General features: G+C 38.0%; 1 protein-coding gene across 3 annotated transcripts in view; it reads right to left on the minus strand.

Annotated features, from left to right (window-relative positions):
* The window catches only part of CNTN4 (contactin 4), a 979,742-nt gene that overhangs the window by 721,373 nt on the left and 245,451 nt on the right, over window positions 1-12,918 (minus strand). The gene's annotated exons all lie outside the window — the stretch shown is intronic.

Below are 12,918 nucleotides of genomic sequence, written 5' to 3' on the forward strand. Positions count from 1 at the left end.
ATCATAATTGATTAGGAGTAGAAATATTACATTTTCTTGATTAGAAAATAATAATATTTCATCATTACTTCTAAAGTTTGTACTATCCCCTGCAAGGTAGCTGAATAATTCATTACCTAAGTACCTAACTACCTTTTCTTTTGCGTTAGAATCAATTATGTCCAAAAGGCAAGGACCAAACATGTTATCTTTATATTGTTAACATATTCAGAAATGTAATTTTTCCTTTTTCTCCAGAACTTTCTTACATATTCTCATAACATAAAGTACCACAAATGATTATGACAAATGTAAGGAAGTATTTCCTATGAAACAGAAAAAAATCCTATATTCAAGTTAACAATGAATCATAAATAAATCCCTGTTTGTTTTATTCTAACATGACTAGTCACCAGCTCTATGTATGTGAGTTGGCTAAAAATGTTCAGTACTTTTTTATGTACCTCCAAGTCTGACTTTATTTTTCTTATATTAAGAATACCCATTGGCAAGAAGGTAAAGCTCTATTATTGGTACCATCTGCAACTCCAGCTTACATATCAATAACAACAGTTAAGATTATGTAAATCTTAAAAAAAAGAAAAACAAGTTTTGGTCAAGGCTCCAATTAAATATTACTAGAAACTTGGCATATAGTTCATACATATAATACATACATATATAGAGACAGATATAGATATAGACATCCATATTTATTTATATTCATATATCTTCACAGAATGAAAGTGAGTATTTATCCAATAGAATGACATAAAGTTGAAATGGAACCTTAGGCTCTAACTCTGTTCATTATATAATAATTACTTTCCTCTTGTTTAAAAAGCACAAGCTCTGGGACAGTTATTTACTAGCCATGTGATTTTGAACAATTCATTAGTTGATATAAGCTTCAATTTCACCTATAAAGTAGGGATAATAACATTATTCAGTGTCAAAGAACAACATAAAATTAAATATCATAATGCAATTTAGGTTCAGTCTATCATTTGGCTTATGGCACACCACTAGTAACATTGTGACATTGGTAAGAGATGCTCACACATTATGAATAGTCTCATGAAAGATGACTGTACATACAAAAAGCAAAGCCAACACCTATAAACAACATATACTTCCAAATATTTGACCATTGTCTAAAACATATAGTATTAAGCTCATTCCTTTGAGTTGTGGAATTGCTTCCAGAGGGAACGCTGGCCAAAAGAACTTAACCTTTGAATGGGTCAACATCTGATGAATACATTTATTAGATTTGGTAGCTGCCTAGGAGCGAAAAAACAAAATGCCAAAGAGAATGGAAGGCAGAATGGAAAGGCTGAAAAAGTAAGGAGGATTATCTGGGATAGCTAATCCCAAGAAGGCTCCTGAATCAACCTCTGCCTCTTAAAGAACTTGTCCCTCCTGCACTTCTGGAAAGGACTGTCTTATATACTATGTGCCTCAACCTAATTGGCTACAGATATTGAATGGCCAATGAACATTTGCTCCACATTAAGCCAGTAAGATTCTCTGTCTTAGCGATTCTGCATTTCAACACTGAGAGTCCCATGCAGGTAAAGGTGGAATTATTGTCAAATAAGTCAGTCTGTTGAGAGAATCAGGGAATGAAACAGACATTCTTAGAAAACTAAGCTTGAGATAATAGACACCCTTAATCCTGATCCCATGAGAAAGAGGGATTGAAAATAAAGTAAAAAGGGAGCAAAGTAGCCACATCTGACTTTCCAAGGCAAGTCAGCATGAGGTCAGGTTTTACCTAGGTTTCTGTTCTTATATGGCTATCATTTTGCTTGACATAAGGTTTCAATCACCCTTCTTGTTATGTGAGCTAGTGTAGGTTTCTGAACCTCACAACTAACTGGTTGCTAGTTAAGAAATGAGCCCACTGAAGGCAAGCTTTCTATGGGTAATTGAAGTCCCAGCTATGCACCTAATGAAACTGAAGGAGTCATATAGGTGAGTAATATATAGAAACAAACCAAAAGTCTTATCCCACCTTGCTATCTGTATCTATTTGCAAGGTTATCTCCATATACAAATTTTCCTGGCTCATGAATATGAATAATACTCACCTGTTCCTTTACTATTAAAGATCAATAGTTTTATATTTGTATTTTTTCAAAATATTTAACTCATTTGTTCAAAAATATTTATTGAGAAAAGAAACAGAACAAGGTCCCTGACTAACCTACTCTGCCACTGTTACCCAAATGAAAATCATTAAAATAAAAGAGAGTAATAGACTATTTTTTTAATAATCCTCTTAAGAAAATGATAGCATTTCAGGACCATAATGGATCTTGTGTTTGGGTTACAAGTATGTATTTCTAGTGTGACACAAATCATTTTGTTTATCACCCACCCGATACACACACACACACACACACACACACACACACACACACACACACACAGTCTCTAAGTTAAAAGTAAGGGATATGCATTACAAGTAAGTTTAATTTCTGCAGTGTATTTTCATGACTGCTCATAGAAGGTCATCTCTAATGATGCCTAGATAGATATTAAGAAGTTCTTGGAGGAGCCAAGATGGCAGCATGGGCAGAGCAGCGGAAGTCTCCTCCCAAAACCACATATATCTATGAAAATATAACAAAGACAACTCTTCCTAGAATAAAGACCAGAGGACGCAGGCCAACATCCAGACCACATCCACACCTGCGAGAACCCAGTGCCTCGTAAAGGGGGTAAGATACAAGCCCCCGCCCGGCAGGACCCGAGCGCCCATCCCCCCAGCTCCCGGCGGGAGAAGAGCAGGCAGAGCGGGAGGGAGACGGAGCCCAGGACTGCTGAACACCCAGCCCCAGCCATCTGGAACAGAGCGCAGACAGAGTGCATGCGCGGGGCACTGGATACTAGGGAAACAGGGCAGCAAGAACGGAGAGGGGGTACCGGAGGCCTGGCGCCGGAGGACATAAGAAAAGCGAGCAGCCATTTTTATTTATTTATTTATTTATTTTCGCTGTTTTGTTTTGGCGAGCGCTTTTTGGAAGTCTTAAAGGGATAGGGACCCCAATAATAGGGAAACAGGGCAGCAAGACTGGGGAGAAGATGCCTGAGGGTGGCGCTGGAGAATAAAGATGAATGAGCGGCCATTTTTTTATTTTTAATTTTTTTTTTTTTTTTTTGTGGTCATTGTTTTGTTATGGTGGGTGCTTTTTGGAAGTCTTAAAGGGGCAGGGCAGGACACTTAGTCCAGAAGTAGGGAATCCGGGGATTTCTGGGCACACTAATCCCCTGGGCTGCAGGGGGCACGGAGGCCCCTTACGGAGATAAATAGCCTCGGGCCGCTCCCCTCCCAACGCGACTCCACCACTTTGGAGCAGCTGCCGGAGCCAGGCCACACCCACAGCAACAGTGGAGAAAAACTCCATAGCAGCCGGGCAGGAAGCAGAAACCCTGTCTGCGCACAGCTGCCCAGCACAAGCCACTAGAGGCCGCTGTTCTCCCAGGAGAAGAGGGCCACAAACCAACAAGAAGGGAACTTCTTCCAGCCATCACTTGTTCCAGCTCCGCAAACTATTCCTATCACCATGAAAAGGCAAAACTACAGGCAGACAAAGATCACAGAGACAACACCAGAGAAGGAGACAAACCTAACCAGTCTTCCTGACAAAGAATTCAAAATAAGAATCATAAACATGCTGACAGAGATGCAGAGAAATACGCAAGAGATATGGGATGAATTCCGGAGGGAGATCAAAGATGCCAGAAAGGACATTACAGAGATGAAACAAACTCGGGAAGGGTTTATAAGCAGAATGGATAGGATGCAAGAGGCCCAGAGAACAGGAACGCATAGAAGCTGACATAGAGAGAGAGAAAAGGATCTACAGGAATGAAACAATATTAAGAGAACTGTGTGACCAATCCAAAAGGAACAATATCCGTATTATAGGGGTCCCAGAAGAAGAAGAGAGAGGAAAAGGGATGGAAAGTATCTTTGAAGAAATAATTGCTGAAAACTTCCCCAAACTGGGGGAGGAAATAATTGAACACACCACGGAAATAACACAGAACCCTCAACAGAAAGGATCCAAGGAGGACAACGCCAAGTCACATAATAAATAAAATGGCAAAGATCAAGGACAAGGAAAGAGTGTTAAAGGCAGCTAGAGAGAAAAAGGTCACCTATAAAGGAAAACGCATCAGGCTATCATCAGACTTCTCAACAGAAACTCTACAGGCCAGAAGAGAATGGCATGATATATTTAATGCAATGAAACAGAAGGGCCTTGAACCAAGGATACTGTATCCAGCACGACTATCATTTAAATATGATGGTGGGATTAAACAATTCCCAGACAAACAAAAGCTGAGGGAATTTGCTTCCCACAAACCACCTCTACAGAACATCTTACAGGGACTGCTCTAGATGGGAGCACTCCTAAAAAGAGCACAGAACAAAACACCCAACATATGAAGAATGGAGGAGGAGGAATAAGAAGGGAGAGAAGAAAAGAATCTTCAGACAGTGTATATCACAGCTCAATAAGCAAGCTAAGTTAGGCAGTAAGATACTAAAGAGGCTAACCTTGAACCTTTGGTAACCACGAATTTAAAGCCTGCAATGGCAATAAGTACATATCTTTCAACAATCACCCAAAATGTGAATGGACTGAATGAACCAATCAAAAGACACAGAGTAATAGATGGATGAAAAAGCAAGACCCATCTATATGCTGCTTACAAGAAACTCACCTCAAACCCAAAGACATGTACAGACTAAAAGTCAAGGGATGGAAAAACATATTTCAGGCAAACAACAGCGAGAGGAAAGCAGGGGATGCAGTACTATTATCAGACAAAATAGACTTCAAAACAAAGAAAGTAACAAGAGATAAAGAAGGACACTACATAATGATAAAGGGCTAAGTCCAAAAGAGGATATAACCATTCTAAATTTATATGCACCCAACACAGGAGCCCCAGCATATGTGAAACAAATACTAACAGAACTGAAGGGGGAAATAGACTGCAATGCATTCATTCTAGGAGACTTCAACACACCACTCACCCCAAAGGATAGATCCACCGGCAGAAAATAAGTAAGGACACGGAAGCACTGAACAACACAGTAGAGCAGATGGACCTAATAGGCATCTATAGAACTCTACACCCAAAAGCAACAGGATAAACATTCTTCTCAAGTGCACATGGAACATTCTCCAGAATAGACCACATACTAGGCCACAAAAAGAGCCTCAGAAAATTCCAAAAGATTGAAATCCTACCAACCAACTTTTCAGACCACAAAGGCATAAAACTAGAAATAAACTGAACAAAGAAAGCAAAGAGGCTCACAAACACATGGAGGCTTAACAACACGCTCCTAAATAATCAATGGATCAATGACCAAATCAAAATGGAGATCCAGCAATATATGGAAACAAATAACAACAACACTAAGCCCCAACTTCTGTGGGACACAGCAAAAGCAGTCTTAAGAGGAAAGTATATAGCAATCCAAGCATATTTTAAAAAGGAAGAACAATCCCAAATGAAAGGTCTAATGTCACAATTATCGAAATTGGAAAAAGAAGAACAAATAAGGACTAAGTTCAGCAGAAGGAGGGACATAATAAAGATCAGAGAAGAAATAAATAAAATTGAGAAGAATAAAACAATAGCAAAAATCAATAAAAACCAAGAGCTGGTTCTTTGAGAACATATACAAAATAGATAAGCCTCTAGCCAGACTTATTAAGAAGAAAAGAGAGTCAACACAAATCAACAGTATCAGAAACGTGAAAGGAAAAATCACGACGGACCCCAGAGAAATACAAAGAATTATTAGAGAATACTATGAAAACCTATATGCTAACAAGCTGGGAAACCTAGGAGAAATGGACAACTTCCTAGAAAAATACAACCTTCCAAGGCTGACCCAGAAAGAAACAGAAAATCTAAACAGACCAATTACCAGCAACGAAATTGAAGCGGTAATCAAAAAACTACCGAAGAACAAAACCCCCGGGCCAGATGGATTTACCTCGGAATTTTATCAGACATACAGGGAAGACATAATACCCATTCTCCCTAAAGTTTTCCAAGAAATAGAAGAGGAGGGGATACTCCCAAACTCATTCTATGAAGCTAACATCACCCTAATACCAAAACCAGGGAAAGACACCACCAAAAAAGAAAACTACAGACCAATATCCCTGATGAACGTAGATGCAAAAATTCTCAACAAAATATTAGCAAACCGAATTCAAAAATACATTAAAAGGATCATACATCATGACCAAGTGGGATTCATTCCAGGGATGCAAGGATGGTACAACATTCGAAAGTCCATCAACATCATCCACCACATCAACAAAAAGAAAGACAAAAACCACATGATCATCTCCATAGATGCTGAAAAATCATTTGACAAAGTTCAACATCCATTTGTGATAAAAACTCTCAGCAAAATGGGAATAGAGGGCAAGTACCTCAACATAATAAAGGCCATCTATGATAAACCCACAGCCAACATTATATTGAACAGTGAGAAGCTGAAAGCATTTCCTCTGAGATCAGGAACTAGACAGGGTTGCCCACTCTCCCCACTGTTATTTAACATAGTACTGGAGGTCCTAGCCACGGCAATCAGACAAAACAAAGAAATACAAGGAATCCAGATTGGTAAAGAAGAAGTGAAACTGTCACTATTTGCAGATGACATGATACTATACATAAAAAACCCTAAAGACTCCACCCCACAACTACTAGAACTGATATCGGAATACAGCAAAGATACAGGATACAAAACCAACACACAGAAATCTGTGGCTTTCCTATACACTAACAATGAACCGACAGAAAGAGAAATCAGGAAAACAACTCCATTCACAACTGCATCAAAAAAAGTAAAATACCTAGGAATAAATCTAACCAAAGAAGTGAAAGACTTATACTCTGAAAACTACAAGTCACTCTTAAGAGAAATTAAAGAGGACACTAACAGATGGAAACTCATCCCATGCTCGTGGCTAGGAAGAATTAATGTTGTCAAAATGACCATCCTGCCCAAAGCAATATACAGATTTGATGCAATCCCTATGAAACTACCAGCAACATTCTTCAATGAACTGGAACAAATAATCAAAAATTCATATGGAAACACCAAAGACCCCGAATAGCCAAAGCAATGCTGAGAAAGAATAATAAAGTAGGGGGGATCTCACTCCCCAACTTCAAGCTCTACTATAAAGCCATAGTAATTAAGACAATTTGGTACTGGCACAAGAACAGAGCCACAGACCAATGGAACAGACTAGGGAATCCAGACATTAACCCAGACACATATGGTCAATTAATATTTGATAAAGGAGCCATGGACATACAATGGCGAAATGACAGTCTCTTCAACAGATGGTGCTGGCAAAACTGGACAGCTACATGTAGGAGAATGAAACTGGATCACTGTCTAACCCCATGTACAAAAGTAAACTCAAAATGGATCAAAGAGCTGAATGTAAGTCATGAAACCATTAAACTCTTGGAAGAAAACATAGGCAAAAACCTCTTAGACATAAACATGAGTGACCTCTTCTTGAACATATCTCCCGAGGCAAGGAAAACAACAGCAAAAATGAACAAGTGGGACTATATTAAGCTGAAAAGCTTCTGTACAGCAAAAGACAACATCAATAGAACAAAAAGGAACCCTACAGCATGGGAGAATATATTTGAAAATGACACATCTGATAAAGGCTTGACGTCCAGAATATATAAAGAGCTCACACACCTCAACAAACAAAAAACAAATAACCCAATTAAAAAATGGGCAGAGGAACTGAACAGACAGTTCTCCAAAACAGAAATACAGATGGCCAACAGACACATGAAAAGATGCTCCACATCGCTAATTATCAGGGAAATGCAAATTAAAACTACAATGAGGTATCACCTCACACCAGTAAGGATGGCCGCCATCCAAAAGACAAGCAACAACAAATGTTGGCGAGGCTGTGGAGAAAGGGGAACCCTCCTGCACTGCTGGTGGGAATGTAAATTAGTTCAACCATTGTGGAAAGCAGTACGGAGGTATATCAAAATGCTCAAAACAGACATACCATTTGACCCAGGAATTGCACTCCTAGGAATTTACCCTAAGAATGCAGCAATCAAGTTTGAGAAAGACCAATGCACCCCTATGTTTATCACAGCACTATTTACAATATCCAAGAATTGGAAGCAACCTAAATGTCCATCGATAGATGAATGGATAAAGATGTGGTATATATACACAATGGAATACTACTCAGCCATAAGAAAGAGGCAAATCCTACCATTTGCAGCAACATGGATGGAGCTGGAGGGTATTATGCTCAGTGAAACAAGGCAAGTGGAGAAAGAGAAATACCAAATGATTTCATTCATCTGTGGAGTATAAGAACAAAGGAAAAACTGAAGGAACAAAACAGCAGCAGAATCACAGAACTCAAGAATGGACTAACAGGTACCAAAGGGAAAGGGACTGGGGAGGATGGGTGGGTAGGGAAGGATAAGGTGGGGGGAGAAGAAGGGGGTATTATGATTAGCATGCATGGGGGGGTGGGAGAAAGGGGAGGGCTGTACAACACAGAGAAGGCAAGTAGTGATTCTACAACATTTTGCTATGCTGATGGACAGTGACTGTAAAGGGGTTTATACGGGTGACCTGGTAAAGGGAAGAGCCTAGTAAACATAATATTTGTCATGTAAGTGTAGATTAATGATACCGAAAAAAAAAAAAAAGCAGTTCCTGTGTGGTGACCTCCAATGAGTTCTACACAAGGGTATACAGGGCATATAAAAGTGTAGGCAAAGGGCCTGTTTGTGTTTATACAGAGGATCAAAGCCTAATTTGGCTACCCCGAAAATCAACTAAGATATGATATGAAAAAGAACTTCCAACATCAGCACTCTCTGGAAGAGTCATACCAGAAGATGATCATCAAAAAACCCCAACAAAGATCCACGCACTGCTACAGGTGTAGATGCACTCATCCCACCAGTTCCTGGACTTGCCATGGGAATGAAGAAGGAGATATTTAAGCTGGCCTGTGCATACAGTAAAACAACAAATTTGACTGGATCTATACTGTTGGAACTCAACCAAGAATTAGGAGAAGCAAATTGTAGCGCTCCAAAATCTTACAACTATAGACTATTTACTGTTAAAAGAACATATGGGATGTGAACAATCCCCAGGAATGGGTTGTTTTAATTTGTCTGATTTCTGTCAGACTGTTCAAGTTCAGTTGGTCAATATCCACCATATCATAGATAAGTTTTCACAAATGCCTAAGGTGCCTAACTGGTTTTCTTGGTTTCACTGGAGATGGATGGTAATTACAGGTATGCTTTGGTTAGGTAACTATACTCCTATTATGTTAATGTGTGTGCACAATTTAATTAGTAGTTTAAAACGTATACATGCTGAAGTTACTCTACAAGAAGATATGTCAAGGAAATAATCTTCCCATGCTTTCTTGCCTGCTACTTCTATAGCTTTTCTTCTTCCCTCCTAATTACAACCCTTAAATAGAATTCATGCCTCATATCGAATTTACCAAGTATCATAATTCTTCCAAGTGGTAAAGATACCTCAAGACAAATACTGGGCATAAAAGCCACAGGGCATAAATCTGCAAAGAAGTAAAAAGCTAACCTTTTCAAACAATATTGGTTCTCTCTCACTTACCAACTGTACATTTCCCTGTATGGCCCCGGAAGATGACTGGTTAGCCAGAGACGGGTAAGATTCCTCAAGGGAGGAACAACCTAAGACAGGCACAGTCGCAGGGGGGCCATCAGGTGAGAAATTGGGGATCAACAGAGGTGAGGCTTAGAACCTCACCCCCCCGTTCTGAGAGAAATCTTCTGCATACATGGATGTTTTATTGCCCTTGTCTAGCTTGGATTAACACATAGTCTACAGGCACACACCTGATCATCTACATTTGCTCTCCTACAACACTAAACTATGTTTTCTGCCTTTATCTTGTATGTACCTACCACTTCAGCATTTTATTAAAAATAATAATAAAGAGAGAAATGTGGTATCTACATGTAAATCAAGTATAAAAATCTAATGAGTATTCATATTTGAACTGTTTATAGTTCATAATGCATGAGCAAAACCGAAAGTTTCTGTGATGACTGCCCTTGTAATGTTCACCATGTAACTTATTCACTATGTAAGAATTTGTTCTCCATGTAAGAACTTGTTCGTTATGCTTCAGAAGATTGGGGACTGATGAAAATTAGGCTTGGGGTGGATTGATGATTGTGTATTGAGCATTGACTCCCCTATACAGAATTTTATTGTTGTTAACAACCATTTGATCAATAAATATGAGAGATGCCCTCACAAAAAGAAAAAGAAAAAAAAAAGTACACACTTCCAATTGTAAAATAAATAAGTAACCGGGATGTAATGTATAGCATAAGGAATATAGTCAAAATATTGTAACAACTTGGTATGGTGATAGCTGGTAGGTAGAATTATCATGTATATAAATGTTGAATCACTGTGTTGTACAATTGAAACTAATGTAATACTGTGTGTCAACTACCCTTCAATAAAAAATAATTATCTACAAAAAAAAAAAGGAGTTCTTGATTTTATAATTAAGAATTACTTGTTCATTCCTCATTAGAAAAAAAAGTTGAACAGCCATATTTTTATCAAGGGAAAAAGTGATTTAGTTAAAACTTTCCATCTCAGATGTGCCAGCCTGACCGAAGATGAATCTGGTAGACAGCCACCCAATACCATTCCTTGAAAAGGGGCAAAAACACAGGTATGATTCTCGATCACTTTTGTACTGCTTTACACAGGGAAAGAAACTATGCATCCATTACAGTCAATTGTGCAAAAGCCTCCTTCAAGACAAGAACACAAGGAAAACCTTTCATGTCACTCAAAGTTCAGCTTTCTTATGCATAAAATGAGCATAATTGTAATAATTATATTTCCACTTTACACTGTTTTTTTTGTGTGTGAGAGCAGAATGAGATAATCCATGTAAAGAACAGTCCAGCTTATAATATGCAAAAACTATTTAATTATTTTTAAATCACTGAAAATTTGTTACGTTTTTCCAATATTACATCCATATAATTTATGTGCTATTGTAAGTTATGGTTGAGTTTTAGTTATGGATTTTATTATAAACTCCATAAAATCAAATGTGAGAATAGACAGGAAATTAATACACAAATAAATGGATGAATCTCCCTCTGCTCCTAAAGACGGGGACTAGAAGTTTTGAACATACCACCAGGTATCAACATAAATGCACTGGCTCTATGATAATACAAAGGAACCAGAAATCTATGAATGACTACACAGCTTCTCCGCTAACATCAATAGGAAGAGGTAGCAGCTGGCAAGGTCTGGGTCAAAAAGGATGATTTTACTCTAGAGAACAGAAAGTCCTGATCTAGACCCTTCCTAAACACTCAGAAATAAATGGTATGTTGGTTATTTATTCAGTATGAAACAATCCTTCACAAGTGACAGGTAAGAGCATGAAAATAATTCTGATGAAAATGCTAAAAAACTAGGAATCACACATATAATTTTTTCAGACACAGGATGCAAGACTGGAAGGGAGAAAATAGTGGTTTTGTCATTTTAGTGACCTCATTACCTCTCAGTGGGGTCAGGCATGTATCTGTCTAATAATATAATAAACATATATAGTTGACTGTTAGCAACACAGGTTTGAACTATGTAGGTCCACTAAACAAAGATTTTTTTCAATAAATATTATTGGACAATTTTTTGGAGATTTGTGACAGTTTAAAAAAACACTTTAGCTTACTTTATTTTAAGAATACTGTATCTAATACATACAACATACAAAATATGTGTTAATCGACTTTAGGTTATCTGTAAGGCTTCCCATCAACATTCCCTATTTGCCGTTAAATTTTTGGAGAGTCCCAAGTTATATGCAGATTTTCAACTGCTGTGAGATCAGCACCTCCAATTTGTGCATTGTTCAAGAGTCGACTGTATATGATCACCACTGGTTACAAGCCTCCTATAACTGCTTAATCATCCTGCACAGTGTGCCTTTAAATAATCTCCTGATAACACAAGGACTCTGAAGTCATATGAATTTAGGCTCAGTTTCCTCAGTTGGAAAATGGGAACAATAACTACCTGGCAAGATTCTTATAAAGATAATCTGAGAGCATGTATGAAAACTCTCTGGTCTATAGCATGAGGGGACAGGAAAAAGTTCAGTTAACTGTCCATATTCTAAAAGACCATTATATTTAAAGGACTTTTCCTTACACATATCCTATGTTACTCAATTAATTGTGGCAGTCTTCCATCACTGAATCAGCAGGCATTTCTTGTGGGTGTTAACTTCCTTCACAGGTAGTTAAAAACCAACCAGAATTTTCTGTGGGAGGTAAAGGTCATGTAGACATTAAATCATCCATGTTTATTTCCAGAATTTCCATTAGCTTTGCTTGACATAACTTAGTATTAACATCCGGGTTATTAAACTAATACTAAACAAGAGATTCTATTTAAATGCATTTTTCGGTGCAAAGTAGGAAGCATTCCTAATAGTGCTGTCCAGCTACAAGCAAACAAATGGTCATTTGATTCTTTTATCATTATCACAATGAATAATATCAACCACAGAGATCACTAATGGGTTCCCCCACACACACTCAAAGTAAACAACAATACAACTCGATACATAACAGGCTTTAGAGTTATTAAGAGATAATCACATCCTCAGGACTTTCACTGAGCATAAGTGGCACTGCTAGAATATGATTATCTCTCGATAACAAGGGTCCCTGCAGTTTTCACAAAGTGAGAAAAAAAGTCATTACTGAAGGGAAAATGTGTATTTATTTTACTGAAACATAAAGCTGACAATTTAAGCTAAT

The sequence above is a fragment of the Manis pentadactyla genome, chromosome 1 (genome assembly GCF_030020395.1).
Source record: "Manis pentadactyla isolate mManPen7 chromosome 1, mManPen7.hap1, whole genome shotgun sequence".
Classification (NCBI taxonomy): Eukaryota; Metazoa; Chordata; class Mammalia; order Pholidota; family Manidae; genus Manis; species Manis pentadactyla.